The 16,809-nt window shown below is 34.7% G+C and overlaps 1 long non-coding RNA gene across 1 annotated transcript; it reads left to right on the top strand.

Annotated features, from left to right (window-relative positions):
• Positions 1 to 16,008: 16,008 nt before the first annotated feature.
• LOC131625967 (uncharacterized) lies at positions 16,009 to 16,486 on the top strand. The gene is made up of 2 exons (XR_009290996.1): positions 16,009 to 16,169; positions 16,267 to 16,486. It is a non-coding gene; the product is annotated as an uncharacterized LOC131625967 (long non-coding RNA).
• Positions 16,487 to 16,809: the final 323 nt, after the last annotated feature.

Consider the following 16,809-nt stretch of genomic DNA (forward strand, 5'->3'; position numbering starts at 1 on the left):
TAATATAAGTTTAAAAGTAAAGGTTATGATTATTATTTGTTATGAGGTTAAATAGAGAATTTAATTTGGCTTTCAAAATAAAAACACGTCTAGAACAAAAATCAATTTTGTTTTGTTAAGACTAAATATCATACATTTTTAATAAATCACAAAAAGGTTATGCAAACTCACATACAAATGAAGTATCAAACATAAAACTCTAACAATGGTGGAATCTCAAAAGATAATGAAAAAATTTTACTTTGAATGTATTTGAGAAGAGTATATGTTGATTAACCGCCTTCCCCAATGAAAACAATAAAAATCATAGAGAAAGTGTTCAGAAACTTCCTGTGGAGTGGAGATGTTGACAAACAAAAATTCTTAACTGTTTCTTGGCATAAGTGTTGCAAGTCTTTTAAAGAAGGGGGTATTGGAATCAGATCCATTAGTAACATCAACAAAGCTGCTAATCTAAAGATGTGTTGGGAGTTCTTTAGGGATGATAGTAGTTGGTCTATTATGCTCGGAGCTAGGGCTTTAAGGAAAGGTAAGGCCATTGTTTCCTATCTTGGTTCTTCTTTATGGAGTGGCATCAAGCAACAAATCACCAATGTCTTGGATAATTCTTTATGGAACATTGGCAATGGTAAATTTGTGAAATGGTAAATTTGTGAACTTCTGGTTGGACTCGTGGTGTGGGGAACCTCTAGCCTCCGAATTTCTAGTGTGCAAATGAAAAATCTTCATGGGAGAGTAACTTCAAATTTCTAGTGTGCAAATGAAAAATGTTCATGGGAGAGTAACTTCAAATTTCTAGTGTGCAAATGAAAAATCTTTCAACATGTAAGTTGTAGATCTTGATCCAATAAACAACTTTGTCACATATAACTTTTTCCCAGAAAATGAATCATTTGAGAGTTATGGAATCATTTGTGAATAGGGCACCATAACACTTTAATTTCAAGCCATGAACATGAAGAACAAGGCTTCAAATCTAATTGAAATTTGCATGGACATTACTTGAAGACCCTTTTGCTTGTTCTAAGCACCATAATCAGTTGATTTTACTTGCTTTTGAGCTATGGACCAAGTGATTCAACTCTTAACCAATGCATAATAACATTTCAAGCATAAAGCCATGACTTCCATTTTGGAAAATCTACTTTAATCACCAATAACTCTTGCTTGGATCTTCCAACTTTTTTGCTCTGCACCAAAAGTGATTCAAATCTAACAAGCAACAGTCTAAGCTGCAGAGAAGCCACCCTAGGTTCATGTTTAAAGCATTGCAAGTACTATGGGAACCATAACTTCAAGCTTTCTTCACCGAGAAGCAAAGTTTGATATTTTTTACATATGATCACCAATTAATCTGATTTCTTCACCCACAAACCCTAATTATTTCCAATAAATAGAGACCATAGTCTCTTGCATCAAGTACTTCAGGATTCTCTAATTCTCCCCCTCACTGCATTTCAATAGCCATTTCAAGTTCTAAGAATTCTAAGTGTCAAACAACCTTTCAAACACCTTCTAAACATCATTTAAAAGTTGTTCATCATAATCACCACCTTCAAAAACACCTTAAAGCCATAATCACCATCAAACCTTAATTAAAGAGCATCCTTGAACCTTAAACTCAAATATTTCATTTTGTTTGATCATTATCCAAAATACCAATCCAGATACCTTCTATATAATATATAGAAGCTATCCAAATAATTGAATCACATCTGTAACACCTGGAGCCAAGTTTTCTATTCTTAATTTCTCAGTTTTGCAGGTCCTATCAGATTCACGCTTCCAGACTTGCTCAAGCTCAAGTAAGCATTCCAAAAGCTTCCCTAAGTTTCCAGGAAGCTATCCAGACCAGTAATCTAGCTCTGCAACACCTACAATACCAGTTTCAATTTCCTGTTTTTAGAGGTTAAACCTTAAACTTGAACTCATTCATAGAGGTATCATTTTGATTAAAACTTAATACAGTTTGGTTCAGAATCATGTAGGGAATAAAAGCCCTAAGGTTGTAGGGATTGATTGTTCATATTTGTCATTTAATTTTAAATTGAAGTTTTAGGGTTCATAGCTTGTTTCTGGAAATTAGAGAGTTACAGTTGAAATAAATTAACAAATGATTCATGTTTAGAATCGCGGCAAAAACATGAACATGTTTCCCTATTGAATTTCTAGAAATGGTTAATTTTTGATCATGTTTAAATTTCTTCCTGGAGGTTGAAGATGAAGTTCAACTCAGCTTTAGAATAATATTTATAGCGCGTTGGTTCAGTGGTAAAGTTTTGAGTTGGTAACCTTACTGGCGTGGGTTCAAACCTTGATAGGGTCAAACTAATTTTTTATCACTTGTTTTATTCATTTTTCTATCAACTATTATATTTTTATTTAAAATTGCAAAACAATTAATTTTTAAACCATTTTTTGCACACTTCTCGTTTAGTGTATCTATTTTATGAATAAATTTTACAAATCCAAAAATATAATTTATTTAGTCATTTTAAAATTAAAATAAAACAAGTATTTTTATGTTTTAAAACCTTTAAAAATCATTTCTTTTTAATATTTTCACCAAGTAAACTCCTAATATTTTTGTTTGAGCTATTTTAGGGCTAGGTTAAAGTTTCCTCGATGATATCATGCACCCTTAAACCAACTCTCTTTTAGAGTTTTTTATTTTTACCAAATTAAAATCAATTAGGTTTAGGTGTGTTTAAAATCCTAATCTTTGAAAACCCTAATTTGAAACCCTTGATCTTTAGCTTCACCATGTTGATATGACTTGTTGCTTTGACCTATTCTGTGTTTGTACATATACTTGTTAATTTTTATCCTTGTACACTTGTACATTATTTTAAAGTATTATCACTGTATATATATTTTGTTTACTAACCCACATGCATGAAGTATTTATCCATACATCATCCATCATATTCATTCACACATGAAATGATTCAAAGGTATAAACATCCTTTTACCCATCATCATTTGAGTTTACATTAATCTCTTTGTTATACTCACTTGTTTACTTTTATAACACATGATATCACATACACACACACACACACACACACTTGAGGTAATCATGATTGATTGCTTAAGTTGTTGTTGAAATATTCACAGGAATGAGAATGGTATTGACTAAAATTATCAAGGTACTGAATCACTCTTTCAAATATCTTTTATATTTGTGCTTAGTATTGTTAAAGCTTTGCACCCCACTTGTTTTTGAAAATGGTTTTGTATTGTTAAAGCTCAAACTTTTTAAAATCAACCCTTGGTTTTGTATTTTTAAAGCTCAACCAACTTCTTTTAACCCTAGTCTTGTATTGTTAAAGCTTGACTCTTTTATTAAAACTTATTAAGTATTGTTAAAGCTTAACATTTTAAAAACTCGTTGAGTATTGTTAAAGCTCAACACCTAACAAGATTTTGGCCACTTGGTTCTTTTATTTTTCCTTTTAAGAGGAACTACAAAAGCTCTGACTTCCCTATTGCACTTAAGGGGTAAGTAGGCCTGAGATGCAATATCTTACCGAGCTCACTTTTAAAACCTTCTTTTCTTATCCTCCCACTCTATTTAAACAAAAACACATAAACGTAAAAACAATTTTAAATAACAAGAACAACAATAATAATATTTTCAAAGAGGTTCCTATGGAGTACCATAGATGTGAGGGGTGCTTAAAACCTCCCCCTTGCATAACAAACCCCCTTACCCAAATCTCTGTTTATTTATTAGTTTTGATTTTAAAAAGCTTTTGTGGGTTTTATTTGCTCTTTCTCCCATTTCCTATGGAAACAATAAAGCGCGGTGGCGAATCTATTTAAAACATATGAGCTAAGTCAATTCAATGGCTTTAGTCTCACAAAATTCACCACTACAACATGGATTAAGGATATTTGTTTGTTTGTTCCCTGTGAAAATCGGAGTCATACATTCATATCATATCATACATGTTGGCTCTCGGAGTCCAAATTGTGTTATCATTTTGTATTTAAGTCCCTCCTACCATGCTGAGATGAAGATCCCAATCTTCCCCTCCTCAAGTAGAAGAAACTTAAATCTGGGCAACTATTGTTCCCCAATTTTTGACCCTGAGATCCCACCTCATTTGCGTTAGATCTCAAAGAGTGTGATCAACATTATCATCATTATCTTCATTGATAATAACTCGTTCATCATTTGCTAACTAAAAAATATACAGAAATATCGTGCTTTCTTATTTCTTGTTTCTCAAGGTAGGTGACTGATCAAGAAGCTCAAGGCAAATTAGGGTTTTAAGGCTCATAAAGGAGCTTAATATTATCATATTCTCAAGTGATTCCCCTTATTAATAAGCCCAAGTATGATTCTATTGAAGATCAACAACTTTCAAATTCATCTGGTACTAATTAGGGTTTTTGACCTAATTCTCTAGAGAGTTGACTTTCGGTCAAAGCATGGTTCCATGGCTCAAATTTAAATGGTTAGGTTTAATGTATATAATCAAAACCCTAATCCAAGATCCTTTGATTTCAATGCTGATACCATGTTGATATTAACTTGATTTCCATGTTCTTTATCAATTAAAATTCCTTTTCTTTTTCTTTAACGTCTTTTCTTTCACTTAATCATCTATTGGATTATGCTTTGATGTTGCGGAAGCATGAAGTCTAGAACTTCTAACTTGCTCAGTACAGTTCTGCAGATTAAATCTTGGAAGTTCTAAGTTAAAATGACATGCAGAAAGTAAAAAACACGTTCATTTTTATCCTGGTTCACCTTCTAACTAAGGCTACCTCCAGTCCACCTTCTTCAGGTGATTTGCCTCTCATCTGAGGTATTAATCCACTATAACCAAATCATGATTACAAATGCACGAACCTCCATCGTGACTAACTATCCTACACAACCAACTGTTGTGACTAACCATTTGGATAATGACCCGTTCAGTGATCTTCGCGAGACATAACATCCATTGACTCGGAACCCTACACAAGCTAACTGCTCGAGACTGACTGCAAAGGACTGTTCAGTGATCTCCACGAGATATAACATCACTTGACTTCCTGCACAACCATCCTGTTGTGACTAACCCTGCACAACCAACCTGTTGTGACCAACCCTGCACAACCAACCTGTTGTAACTAACCCCGCAAAGCAAACCATTGTGACTAACCTTAGATGATGAACCATTCAAGGATCCCAGCAGGATATAACGTTCATCTATCTTTTGGAGATTATAACACACTACGAGTAACAACTATATGTGTTTTACATTTAAATACAAGAAATAAAATGTCTTGTAATCTTCTTGTCTTCAACTTCTAAATGAGATCCTTGCATGTTTGTTGATAAGCAGAATATGAGCTTCAGCTTCCAAATGGTAAGTGCTTCTTCATGCCGATCTTTATCTTCAAATGTTTTTAAGCTGATTAAGAGCAGCAGCTCTTATGTCGATTACTTCTGATTTGATCTTCATCTTCTTCAAGCAGATTCAGAGTATCAGCTCTATTTTGAGTTGCTTCTTCAAATGATCTTCTAAAAGCATATTTAGAGCAGCAGCTCTAGTGAATTGCTTCCTCATATTGATCTTTAGCTTTTCCTTCTTTAATACTGATCTTAAAGCTTGTTACAGCTGATGACACATTGATCAACATCAGTAAACATGAAACACTCGACAAGCAACAACTCAGTGTCTTCAGTTTCATATGTCTTTCAATATGATCATTTATCCCCATGATCAAGTATTCTTGGATATATTCTAACTCCATTTGAGGATACTGCTTAACAGCAGGTTTTCTTTTTTTCATCTTCTGGGATTCTTCATATAGGCATATGATTAGTGTATAACAACACCTTGGATTAATCCATAACATACCAAGTATGTGTTGCCTCTTGTGTAGCTTGTGAAGCATGGTTTCTTCGTAGTTTTTCTGCTTTTCATGCTCAACTTCTCTCTACAAATTTTCTCTCAAGGTTTCTCCTTTACTGCACTCTGTGGTTGCACCATGGATACACACTTTGGATACTCACTTAATGCACTTTGGGTGTACGAATGGGCAGACATTCAAGTTTGATCTATATATATATAGCTCGGTGTGTTACCGTTAGAATCTAGTCGTTGAGGTTTGTTTGAATATTGCTTTGGAAGCCTTCGTCTCGATTGGCTCATGAATGACAAGTGTTATTCTTTGCAGAACCTTATATTCAGCATGATGATTACAGTTGATGGCATGCTATTCTGGTTTTTCTATCTTCAATGTTTTGCATGTAGCTTGCTTCTTCTTTCAACCTTGGGAGTTGGTCCTTTTAAATATTGTAACCGTTTTGCACGTGATGGTGTTTCTAACGGCTCTCCCTTAGATTCTAAGCTCTTTTATATTTTACTCAATTTGTGTTGAGCTGTAGATCCTTCATTGGTTCATGAGTGACTCTTTTATTATTTGCGCTTTGTATGTCACTGCGTTACTCTATCAGAACTTCTGATCTTCTGTTCATGTGATCTTCTTACTATAACGGATCATAATATATATTGATATTTCTTTCAATGTGATCTCCTTCACACATTCGGTTCTTCGTGTTCCCCAGAACCTCTGTTCTTTCACGTTCTTTCACGTTCTCCGCACAATGGGAATTAGCCTTCCAATGCAAATGATTTATGAATAATGCACACATGACACATACTTACATCTTCACACATCATCATCATTCCGATGCTTAACATCGCTTAACACCTCTTACCAATAAGGTCACAACAAGTATGTACATGTTTAAGCATCATTCAATCATTCGCATACATACACCACATCATCACGATAACATACACATCATAGTAATGTTAATTGCCACCATAACCAACATATTAATATTAACAACATATTAATATTCACAATCATCAATCATTACCATCATCATACGTCGTTACATCTATCATCATTACACACCATGTAATAAATTGGTAACAACTCATCAACATAATCACAAAACATGTATTCATTTACGACATGTTATAAACCAACATCACCCAATGAATATCATAATCTCATCACCAATACAAACATGTAACAATAATCATATATAAATAAGCACATATTTGCTACAATCATCATCATCATCAAGAATAGCAACATATTTTTATCATCATTCTAAAACCAATCAAATCATCATCACTTAGATCGTTTAATAAGGTTCAGTTAGCCCAAAACGGCGCATCAAATGAACCAACGGTTAGAAAGTTATGCCTCTTTAAACTTTCATAAAATATCACAAAACATCACAGCACGCGGCGCCATCACACATTCGCGGCGCGGAACGAATCGGAACAACGCCTTCGCGGCGCGGTCACCTGTTCGCGGCGCGTACTGAACTCTACCTTCAGGTTCGCGGCGCCTCCTCTTTGTACGCGGCGCGAACCGCGATTCTAAAAACCCCAATCTGCAGAAAAACAGCATTCCATATATCCCAAACACCCCAACACATACCGGTGCGAACATGGAGAATTAGAATGCACAAACAACACAAAAACCACTTCGTAATACATCAATTACACATCAATTGAGATCATAACAACATAGATATCATGGATTCAAACATAGGGATCAAACATCATACAATTCTATCCCAATCCCTAAATCTATCATACGACCCAATTGACTCAACAACATCCCTAATCAACATCATTATCCAAGAACACGATAATAGATAATAACCGGAGAGTCCCCCCTTACCTTAGCCAAGAGTGCTCAATCTTTGGTCTCTCCATCTTCAGCTCTCCTTCGGTTCTTCGTGTTCCCCAGAACCTCTGTTCTTTCACGTTCTTTCTTCTTTCTTTTCCCCAAATTCCAAAATGTTTTATGAAAATAACATTTTAATTAGTAAAGGGCTTTACCAACATAGCACCCCCCTCTTTACTAACACCACACTTGGCCCAATAGCCCATCTCATAATTCTTTCCAAATAATTCCACCAAAATACCGAATAATTCCAAATAGTAATTTAATTTCCAATTAAATTAAATTTAGAAAATATGGGGTGTTACAACTCTCCCCCACTAAAAGAGTTTTCGTCCTCGAAAACATACCTCAAGTAACCAGCTCGTATAAGAGTCCTTCACCTGACTCTCCAGCTCCCAATTAACAGTACCATCAGTCCATCCTCAAAATCCATCTGACATAACCAACAGGAAGCATGTTTCACACATTCAAATCCCAGTTCTTATGTCACCTTTGACTATCCAAAGTATACCACCCGCTATATCTCCAAAAAGATTAGCACAACAGAACATAGGTACAACCTATACAATATGCTCAACAAACGAGTAATACAATTACACAATTTATAGTATGATCACACTGATCAACACTGCAGTAATGCATTCCATCTACCAAACATACCAACCTTAGACACACCTTTCCATCTAAGTGATAATGTAATACTTACATTTTTCATCAACCACTTCCTTCAAGAACTCAATACTCGTATTCTTATACCATTGAATTCCAATTATCTGACTCCTCTTAAGTCACACCAGTAATTATCCAACACGTTACATTCCGCTTTTTCCGCACTACTCTGACTACTCATCACAATCACCTATACCAAATAGATTTCTGAGTTTTACCTGATTCCGACTCTCTTTACTCCTTCGTTTCAAGGATCATTCTTTACCATCCATGGTACTAATCCACCACTCATCAATACTTACTCGCACTTAAAACCAAATTCCTGATTTACTTCATCTATTAAACATTCCAACCATCGGAATGAGTGCACACACAAGTAATTATAATCACGCTCGTCATCCTCGATACACCATTTCTTACAAAACAACTCGATTTGAGTTTCGCTCTTTTCTAAGAATTAAATCAATTTCTCCCTTCATAGAGTATAATTCCTCATTATATCTGGAATCTACAATAACCCCTTGACAACAACACAAAAATATCACAACGTCACATAGCATCAACTCTTCGTTTTAATTCCGCCGAATACGTACTCGTTAATTACGCACAACCATAATAACATATTCATCATCTCGGCAATTATTCAAAGGAGTTATAATTCTCCGACACGACATCCTTACATCCACTGAATTCTAAATCCAACATATAGATCAATACATATTCTCTATGTAGGCTTCCGACATATTAATTCCTTACTTCCCGCGAGTAGTACTCATAACACTACTCCTCATCACAATTTTGCTGCGCGACTCCGATTACCCATCTTAAGTCATCATCCACCATGTTGCACCCTTTCATATTCACTTCTTCATAAGTTCACACAACATAGTGAGTGATTATTCTCACGGCTCAGTATCCATCACATCTTAAACCATTACGGTAACAAAACAAGCTTATCTCTTCTATATGATTTCATCTACTACCAACAAGAGATTTAGGGTGATCAAGTCCTAAATTTGTCAATATTAGTTGAAAATCATATTTAAGCATAAACCGTCGTTACTACATAATAGTGTCCATTTTCCGAGTTTGCACCCAAACTCATTAACATCGTCATAGCCCAATAATTCACTACGGTGTCCTTCTAGGATATCCTTCAGAAGCTCATAACATCAGTTACGCAAATCCAATCACTCAACCTCATTATACTATTCTCGTCGATTCCGAATTCACCGCCTTTACCTTGGTAATTCAAAATCAACCTATCTATCAACTCAACATCATCTTTCTGACCTTCTCTAATCTCGTTAAGAATACCACTAGTCATCTTCTAGCATACTCAATCTAACACTATTAGGATCACCTTCACATACCAACTCAAGTCTCAAAATTGTCCAATTAAATCCAACTCATTCATCATTAGCACCGACACATTTAAAGACTTCTTACGCAACACAATAGCACAATATTTTCCTCATTAGGATGGTAATTCAAACCAGAATCCTAATCCTAAAAAATATACTCTAATCATCTCTACTTCCTCATATTAAGCCCTTTCTGATCAAAGAGGTACTTCAACTCTTATAATCACAAAACACTTTGAATTTTGAACCATACAATTAACCTGCAAGACCAAGACAACATCCATAACTCGTGGTTTTAATCCAAATCTATTACATCCTTCACGTCCAAATATCATCCCACTCGGAATCTCAACAAAGTCTTCCTCACGTCAACAAATGTTAGAAATTCCCTACAATTCTTCTTTTATACTTATTGTTATTTTGCCATCACAAATACGATCCCAAGAGTTCTAAAGTTTATTCCATCTTTGCTACTAATTCAATCTTCACTAAAATTCATCGGCACTCAAACCATCCTTATTACCGAACATCTCATCAACAACATGTTACACTCAATTTTGTTTCCAACAATCACGGTAGTAAGCATTCTTATTCAACAAGTTTCACGCTTCCATAACCGACTTCAGAACCTTTCCTCATAGGGTCACTCTACGGTATTTATAACTCTCCCATAAATTAAAACACAATCCCTCCTCTTCGTAGGTTCAAACGGCACATCAATCCGACACTCGGAACTCAAGATATGAATTTTCCAATCGTTGTCCAAAAATCCAACACCGACATCACGCAGCGACACTCTATACGATGCATCTAAAACTCCTCAATTGGTAAATTCAATTCTTAAAATTACTCCTCAACAACCTCCTAATTATTCCTTCAATCCGTTCAACACTGACACTAACATCCCGTGCAGTACCAATAAACAAGTCTAGTTATAAGAACCAGAGTAACCGCAACTTCACTTCTTTCCAACGTCATCCTGTCACAATTAAATATGTTACAGCTGCTGCAACTATTTTTATAGCAAAGTTCGTCTCGTTAGCTTTCCGACGCTCCAAACGGAACTCAAATCGGATGTCCAGAACTCCAGTTATGAATTTTCGAAGTTCCGCAGCTATTCAGCAATTTCCCTGCGCTTTGCATACGAAAATCTCACTCCAAAACTCATTCTCTTCAACTCGATCACATTCCAAACAGCCCCTTATCGTATCCCTTCACTTTCAAACATCCTTATAACTTAAGCGACGCATTCCCCCGCCGAAGTCCGCTTTCTGCAACATCACGACAATAATCCTCCTTGCAAACTCGTAACTGAACCTCTTCCGAGACGCAAGGCTACTCAACTGACAACTTCGCAGTACACCAGCAGAGCTGACACATCACAACTCAATTCCCAGTGAAGTCTTAATTCCAAGTCACCTTCAACTCGGGAAACAACAAACTCCGACAACGCTTGCACTGTTTCCAACAACAGCCTACTGAATCAATCTTCTTCAACTGAAACATAACCGAGAAGCGAAGCTTCTCCCCCCACTTGTTTCAATCCTACACCTGCAACAAACAACCAAGTACCGACAGTGATTCACTCACATGTCGCATACCAAGGATTAAAAAAAATGCCGACAGTATTCAACCGTCGTGCAACTCAACTGACTCAACAATTGGCCGGACGGACCGACCTGCTCTGATACCACTATTGTAACACCCTTCTAAACCCCACGGAAATTAATAAAATAATTTTCAGAGTAAAACATGAAAACAAGGGTGCCACAATTCAATTTAAAACAATTTATCACAAATTCATTGTCATGCTTTCACTAAGGAACAATTCACCATAATACATAAAATCTCATGTTTACGCAGCGGAAAATTCATCATACGGATAAGCATAACATCATCTATGCAATATCCCACATAATCTAATACAATAACAACACGATAGAGTATCATCATAAACTCTAATCTAACGTTCCCCCAGTGTTACAATATCAGAGCATAACACCTGACGCTACACTAAACAAACTGACTCATGAGCTAATCCTCACCGAGCCAAAAGCCGCTACTCGCCAATCTGAAATCATCAAAGTAAGGGTGAGTCTCATCACAGTTAACAAATATTATTGCATCTTAAATAACAACACATCATAGTTATATTATTCACCCAATTCATCATATTCAGATTATCAGGAACACCTATCATTTACACGAACATCAACCGAACACATCTTTCAAGCAGACAATCATACTCAACATTAATCCAACAAAACACACAAACAACACATCATCAATATTTATAACACTGGAATACATCCAATCATGTTATAAAAGTATGCATATGTATGAACTGACACTATGCATGTGGTACCAAAATTCGTGAATCATATTCACAGGACTTCTCTCTTTGATACTGCCCTCTAGTCGCTCACACCCCACATGGGCACACGACTACTGCTTCATCGCTCACACCCCACATGGGCACACGATGACTTCCCGCTAATCTCCGCACAATGGGAATTAGCCTTCCAATGCAAATGATTTATGAATAATGCACACATGACACATACTTACATCTTCACACATCATCATCATTCCGATGCTTAACATCGCTTAACACCTCTTACCAATAAGGTCACAACAAGTATGTACATGTTTAAGCATCATTCAATCATTCGCATACATACACCACATCATCACGATAACATACACATCATAGTAATGTTAATTGCCACCATAACCAACATATTAATATTAACAACATATTAATATTCACAATCATCAATCATTACCATCATCATACGTCGTTACATCTATCATCATTACACACCATGTAATAAATTGGTAACAACTCATCAACATAATCACAAAACATGTATTCATTTACGACATGTTATAAACCAACATCACCCAATGAATATCATAATCTCATCACCAATACAAACATGTAACAATAATCATATATAAATAAGCACATATTTGCTACAATCATCATCATCATCAAGAATAGCAACATATTTTTATCATCATTCTAAAACCAATCAAATCATCATCACTTAGATCGTTTAATAAGGTTCAGTTAGCCCAAAACGGCGCATCAAATGAACCAACGGTTAGAAAGTTATGCCTCTTTAAATTTTCATAAAATATCACAAAACATCACAGCACGCGGCGCCATCACACATTCGCGGCGCGGAACGAATCGGAACAACGCCTTCGCGGCGCGGTCACCTGTTCGCGGCGCGTACTGAACTCTACCTTCAGGTTCGCGGCGCCTCCTCTTTGTACGCGGCGCGAACCGCGATTCTAAAAACCCCAATCTGCAGAAAAACAGCATTCCATATATCCCAAACACCCCAACACATACCGGTGCGAACATGGAGAATTAGAATGCACAAACAACACAAAAACCACTTCGTAATACATCAATTACACATCAATTGAGATCATAACAACATAGATATCATGGATTCAAACATAGGGATCAAACATCATACAATTCTATCCCAATCCCTAAATCTATCATACGACCCAATTGACTCAACAACATCCCTAATCAACATCATTATCCAAGAACACGATAATAGATAATAACCGGAGAGTCCCCCCTTACCTTAGCCAAGAGTGCTCAATCTTTGGTCTCTCCATCTTCAGCTCTCCTTCGGTTCTTCGTGTTCCCCAGAACCTCTGTTCTTTCACGTTCTTTCTTCTTTCTTTTCCCCAAATTCCAAAATGTTTTATGAAAATAACATTTTAATTAGTAAAGGGCTTTACCAACATAGCACCCCCCTCTTTACTAACACCACACTTGGCCCAATAGCCCATCTCATAATTCTTTCCAAATAATTCCACCAAAATACCGAATAATTCCAAATAGTAATTTAATTTCCAATTAAATTAAATTTAGAAAATATGGGGTGTTACAGCACACACCTCCCTGGGGGTGTTAGCCAAAGAAGACTGGTACTTTGATAGTGGTTGCTCAAAACATATGACTGGAATAAAGAACCCGTTGGAAGATATCAAACCTTATTCCACTAGCTATGTGACCTTTGGTGATGGAGAAAAAGAAGAGATTAAAGAGGTTGGAAAACTAGAATGTCCTGGAGTTCCAAAATTGGACAATATGCTGCTAGTAAAAGGACTGTCTGCAAATCTGATCAGCATCAGTCAACTATGTGATCAAGAATTCAATGTCAGATTTACCAAAGATGAATGTGTAGTCAAAAATGATGAAAATATTGAAGTCATGAAGGAAGTCAAATCCAAAGACAAGTGTTACTTGTGGGAGCCTAAAAGCACAAGGTATCCCTCTTTAGGCTCTATGGCAAAAGAAGAAAAAGAGGACAAACTGTGGCATAAAAAACTTGGTCATCTACATCTAAGAGGGATGAAGAAAATCATATCCAAGGAAGCTATAAGAGGAATCCCTAAGCTGCAAATTGATGAAGGGGCTACATCTCCATTAAAATAATCATTCACATCTAAACTTTGAAAAGAAATTTTTAAAGAAGGGGCTACAAAGGGAAAAATACTTTTAAAGGAAGAGTTTTAAAAAAAAGCTTTTAAAAGAGTTTGCAAACATAACAAGGTTTTGAAAAAGGGTGAAGATTTTGAAAATCAAAGAAGATGGGAGGAGATGAAGGGGCTATCCTAAAGCATAAAGTAAAAGCTAAGGAAAAGAACAATCTAACCAAATAAGAAGCCAACACTTGACATAAAGAAATCAATGTAGATTTCCCATCCTTTAGATTTACAAACCAAGCAAGCTCAATACCAAGTACCAGATAAAATTAGCCTCATATGAACATAACATCCCCATATTCATAACTTGCATAAAGATTTGGAAATGCACCATAAGAACTTGAGACAAAAATTGGGCAGAGAAACAGTTGTGTACAAATGAACTCCCAATCACAATGCTTTGGAATTAAACCTCAAGGGCTTTATACAGAATAACCTGCACACACAAAGAAAAACAACCCAATGCCTTAAATTTTACTCCAGGGGTTTCCAGAATACAAACAGAATATAATCACAATCAAGGTCTCAGTCCAATAGTCCATCCTCCATGCTCAAGGTATAGTAACCAAATTCCATGTCCTCATTAAGTTTTGTATGGTTCAAGTTGATTATTAATGTCAAGTAATTTGGAGATTGACTAAATTGATCATGTGCTTCCATTATAGCACAACACTAGATTTTTCCAAAGTGTTGAGTTCAGAATCTGATTACGTCACACACCTTCTTACCAGAGTCGGAACTTGTACGACAACTACCATATACTAGAAAGAAAATTGTTAGTGTATATAATCGTTCCTTAAGATAACATGTAAAGTTATTATCAAAACCTAAGGCCATATGCAGAACCAATCTTGTTCTTAAAGACGTCGCCATTACGAGGACGATCGGTGAGCTGCCTAAAAAAAATTCTTGTGTCATCCCTCTCTCTCATTTACTTTCAATTGCAAATTCGTTGTCGTTCTGCCTTTTGATTATCATCTCAATTTCTTTATTTTTTGTCGTTTCTTTTTTCCTAAAATGAAACTCTATTTCAATTTCAATAGTAACATATCATTTAAATCAAGTTCACAAGAATTTTGTAATCATATATTTTAAAAATTATTACTTGTTTATTTTTTTTAACTTTTTAATTAATCAAATATTATTAAAAATACAATATTTTGCATTGACCAATTTTTTGCCACACTAGCATTGGTTTAATTTTTTAATGCCATGTAAGTGAAGTTTACTCTACATATGAATATCACTAGGGGACTATCAAATTTAAATTAAAAGAGGAAAAACTTGAGGGGCTAATATCAAACAATTGAAATTTTAGAGCCAAAATTAAATAAAATATAAAAACTATACTATACCACACAAAATATATATTCTATTTCGTAATTCGAATTAGTTTGTAATTTTTTTGGTCGGATAATCCCGTTTCTGAGTCTAAATAGATGGGAGAATCCTTAGTTCTCCTTTAAATATATTTTTGCTTACACAAGAAAACAAATTTACATTTTATCCATACAATCCATTATTTTATAAATATACCATTTTTTAATAAAATTTAGCTTTTTTGTTTTAATCTTTCATGTCATAAATGTCATAAAAGGTTTGAACTATTTAACAAAATTGACTAACTTTTTAAAATCTAAAATGCCTACTAACTATGTTAGAAGGGCATATTGATGTATTTGTAAATAATCGACTGTATTTTAATTTTAAGAAGAATCTTTTACAACTATATAAAGGAGGACAATAATATTTAATAGATGCAAAGAGAATTCATACTTTAAAAATATAAATTGTTAAAATCATTTTTTGAATACGAAAGAAGAAGTATGGCAAAAATTGTCAAGTTTGTTTATATTATAATTATTTTCATTTCTTTATTGCCGGTGCCATCCAACTGTGGAAGAAGTAATCATTTTTTAATATTTACAAATTTTGTTTGTTAATTGATGCAAAATATTTTATCAAATATCATCTAAATTTTTATTCTCATTTTGTAATATAGGAATTGCTAAATGTGTAAAGGATGATAATTGTTACAATATGCATTATTTGTGCCTGCCACCAAAAGTAATGAAGTGTGTCAAGAGACTTTGCACGTGTGCTAGTGTGACCGCTCTCATCTATTATGTTCCCGAATAGTTCTGTATTAGTTTCTTATCTAAGCCTATAATTTTATAATCATGCTATATAATCAATACACTTATCATCTTTCCCACCATCAATTCATATTTCTCTTAGATTTTAATTTTATATTAATCTCATAAATGTCATTCAATTTAAAAAAATATATAAAAAAATTAAATTTTCAATACCACGAAGTTAAAATCTATTACAATAACTACATATTTATTAGAAGATATGTATGTGTTTAATATTATTATGCAAGGTTACAAGTAATCATAACATTTACATGTGATTTTAAATGAACTAGAATATAATCTTTGTGATTCACGGGCAAATATTTAAAAATTATTAACTTGAAATATGATAAACAATTAAATTAAATCATTCAAAAGTAGTATATATTATTAAGAAATGTGAAACT

Source organism: Vicia villosa, unplaced genomic scaffold (genome assembly GCF_029867415.1).
Source record: "Vicia villosa cultivar HV-30 ecotype Madison, WI unplaced genomic scaffold, Vvil1.0 ctg.000252F_1_1, whole genome shotgun sequence".
NCBI classification, from domain to species: Eukaryota; Viridiplantae; Streptophyta; class Magnoliopsida; order Fabales; family Fabaceae; genus Vicia; species Vicia villosa.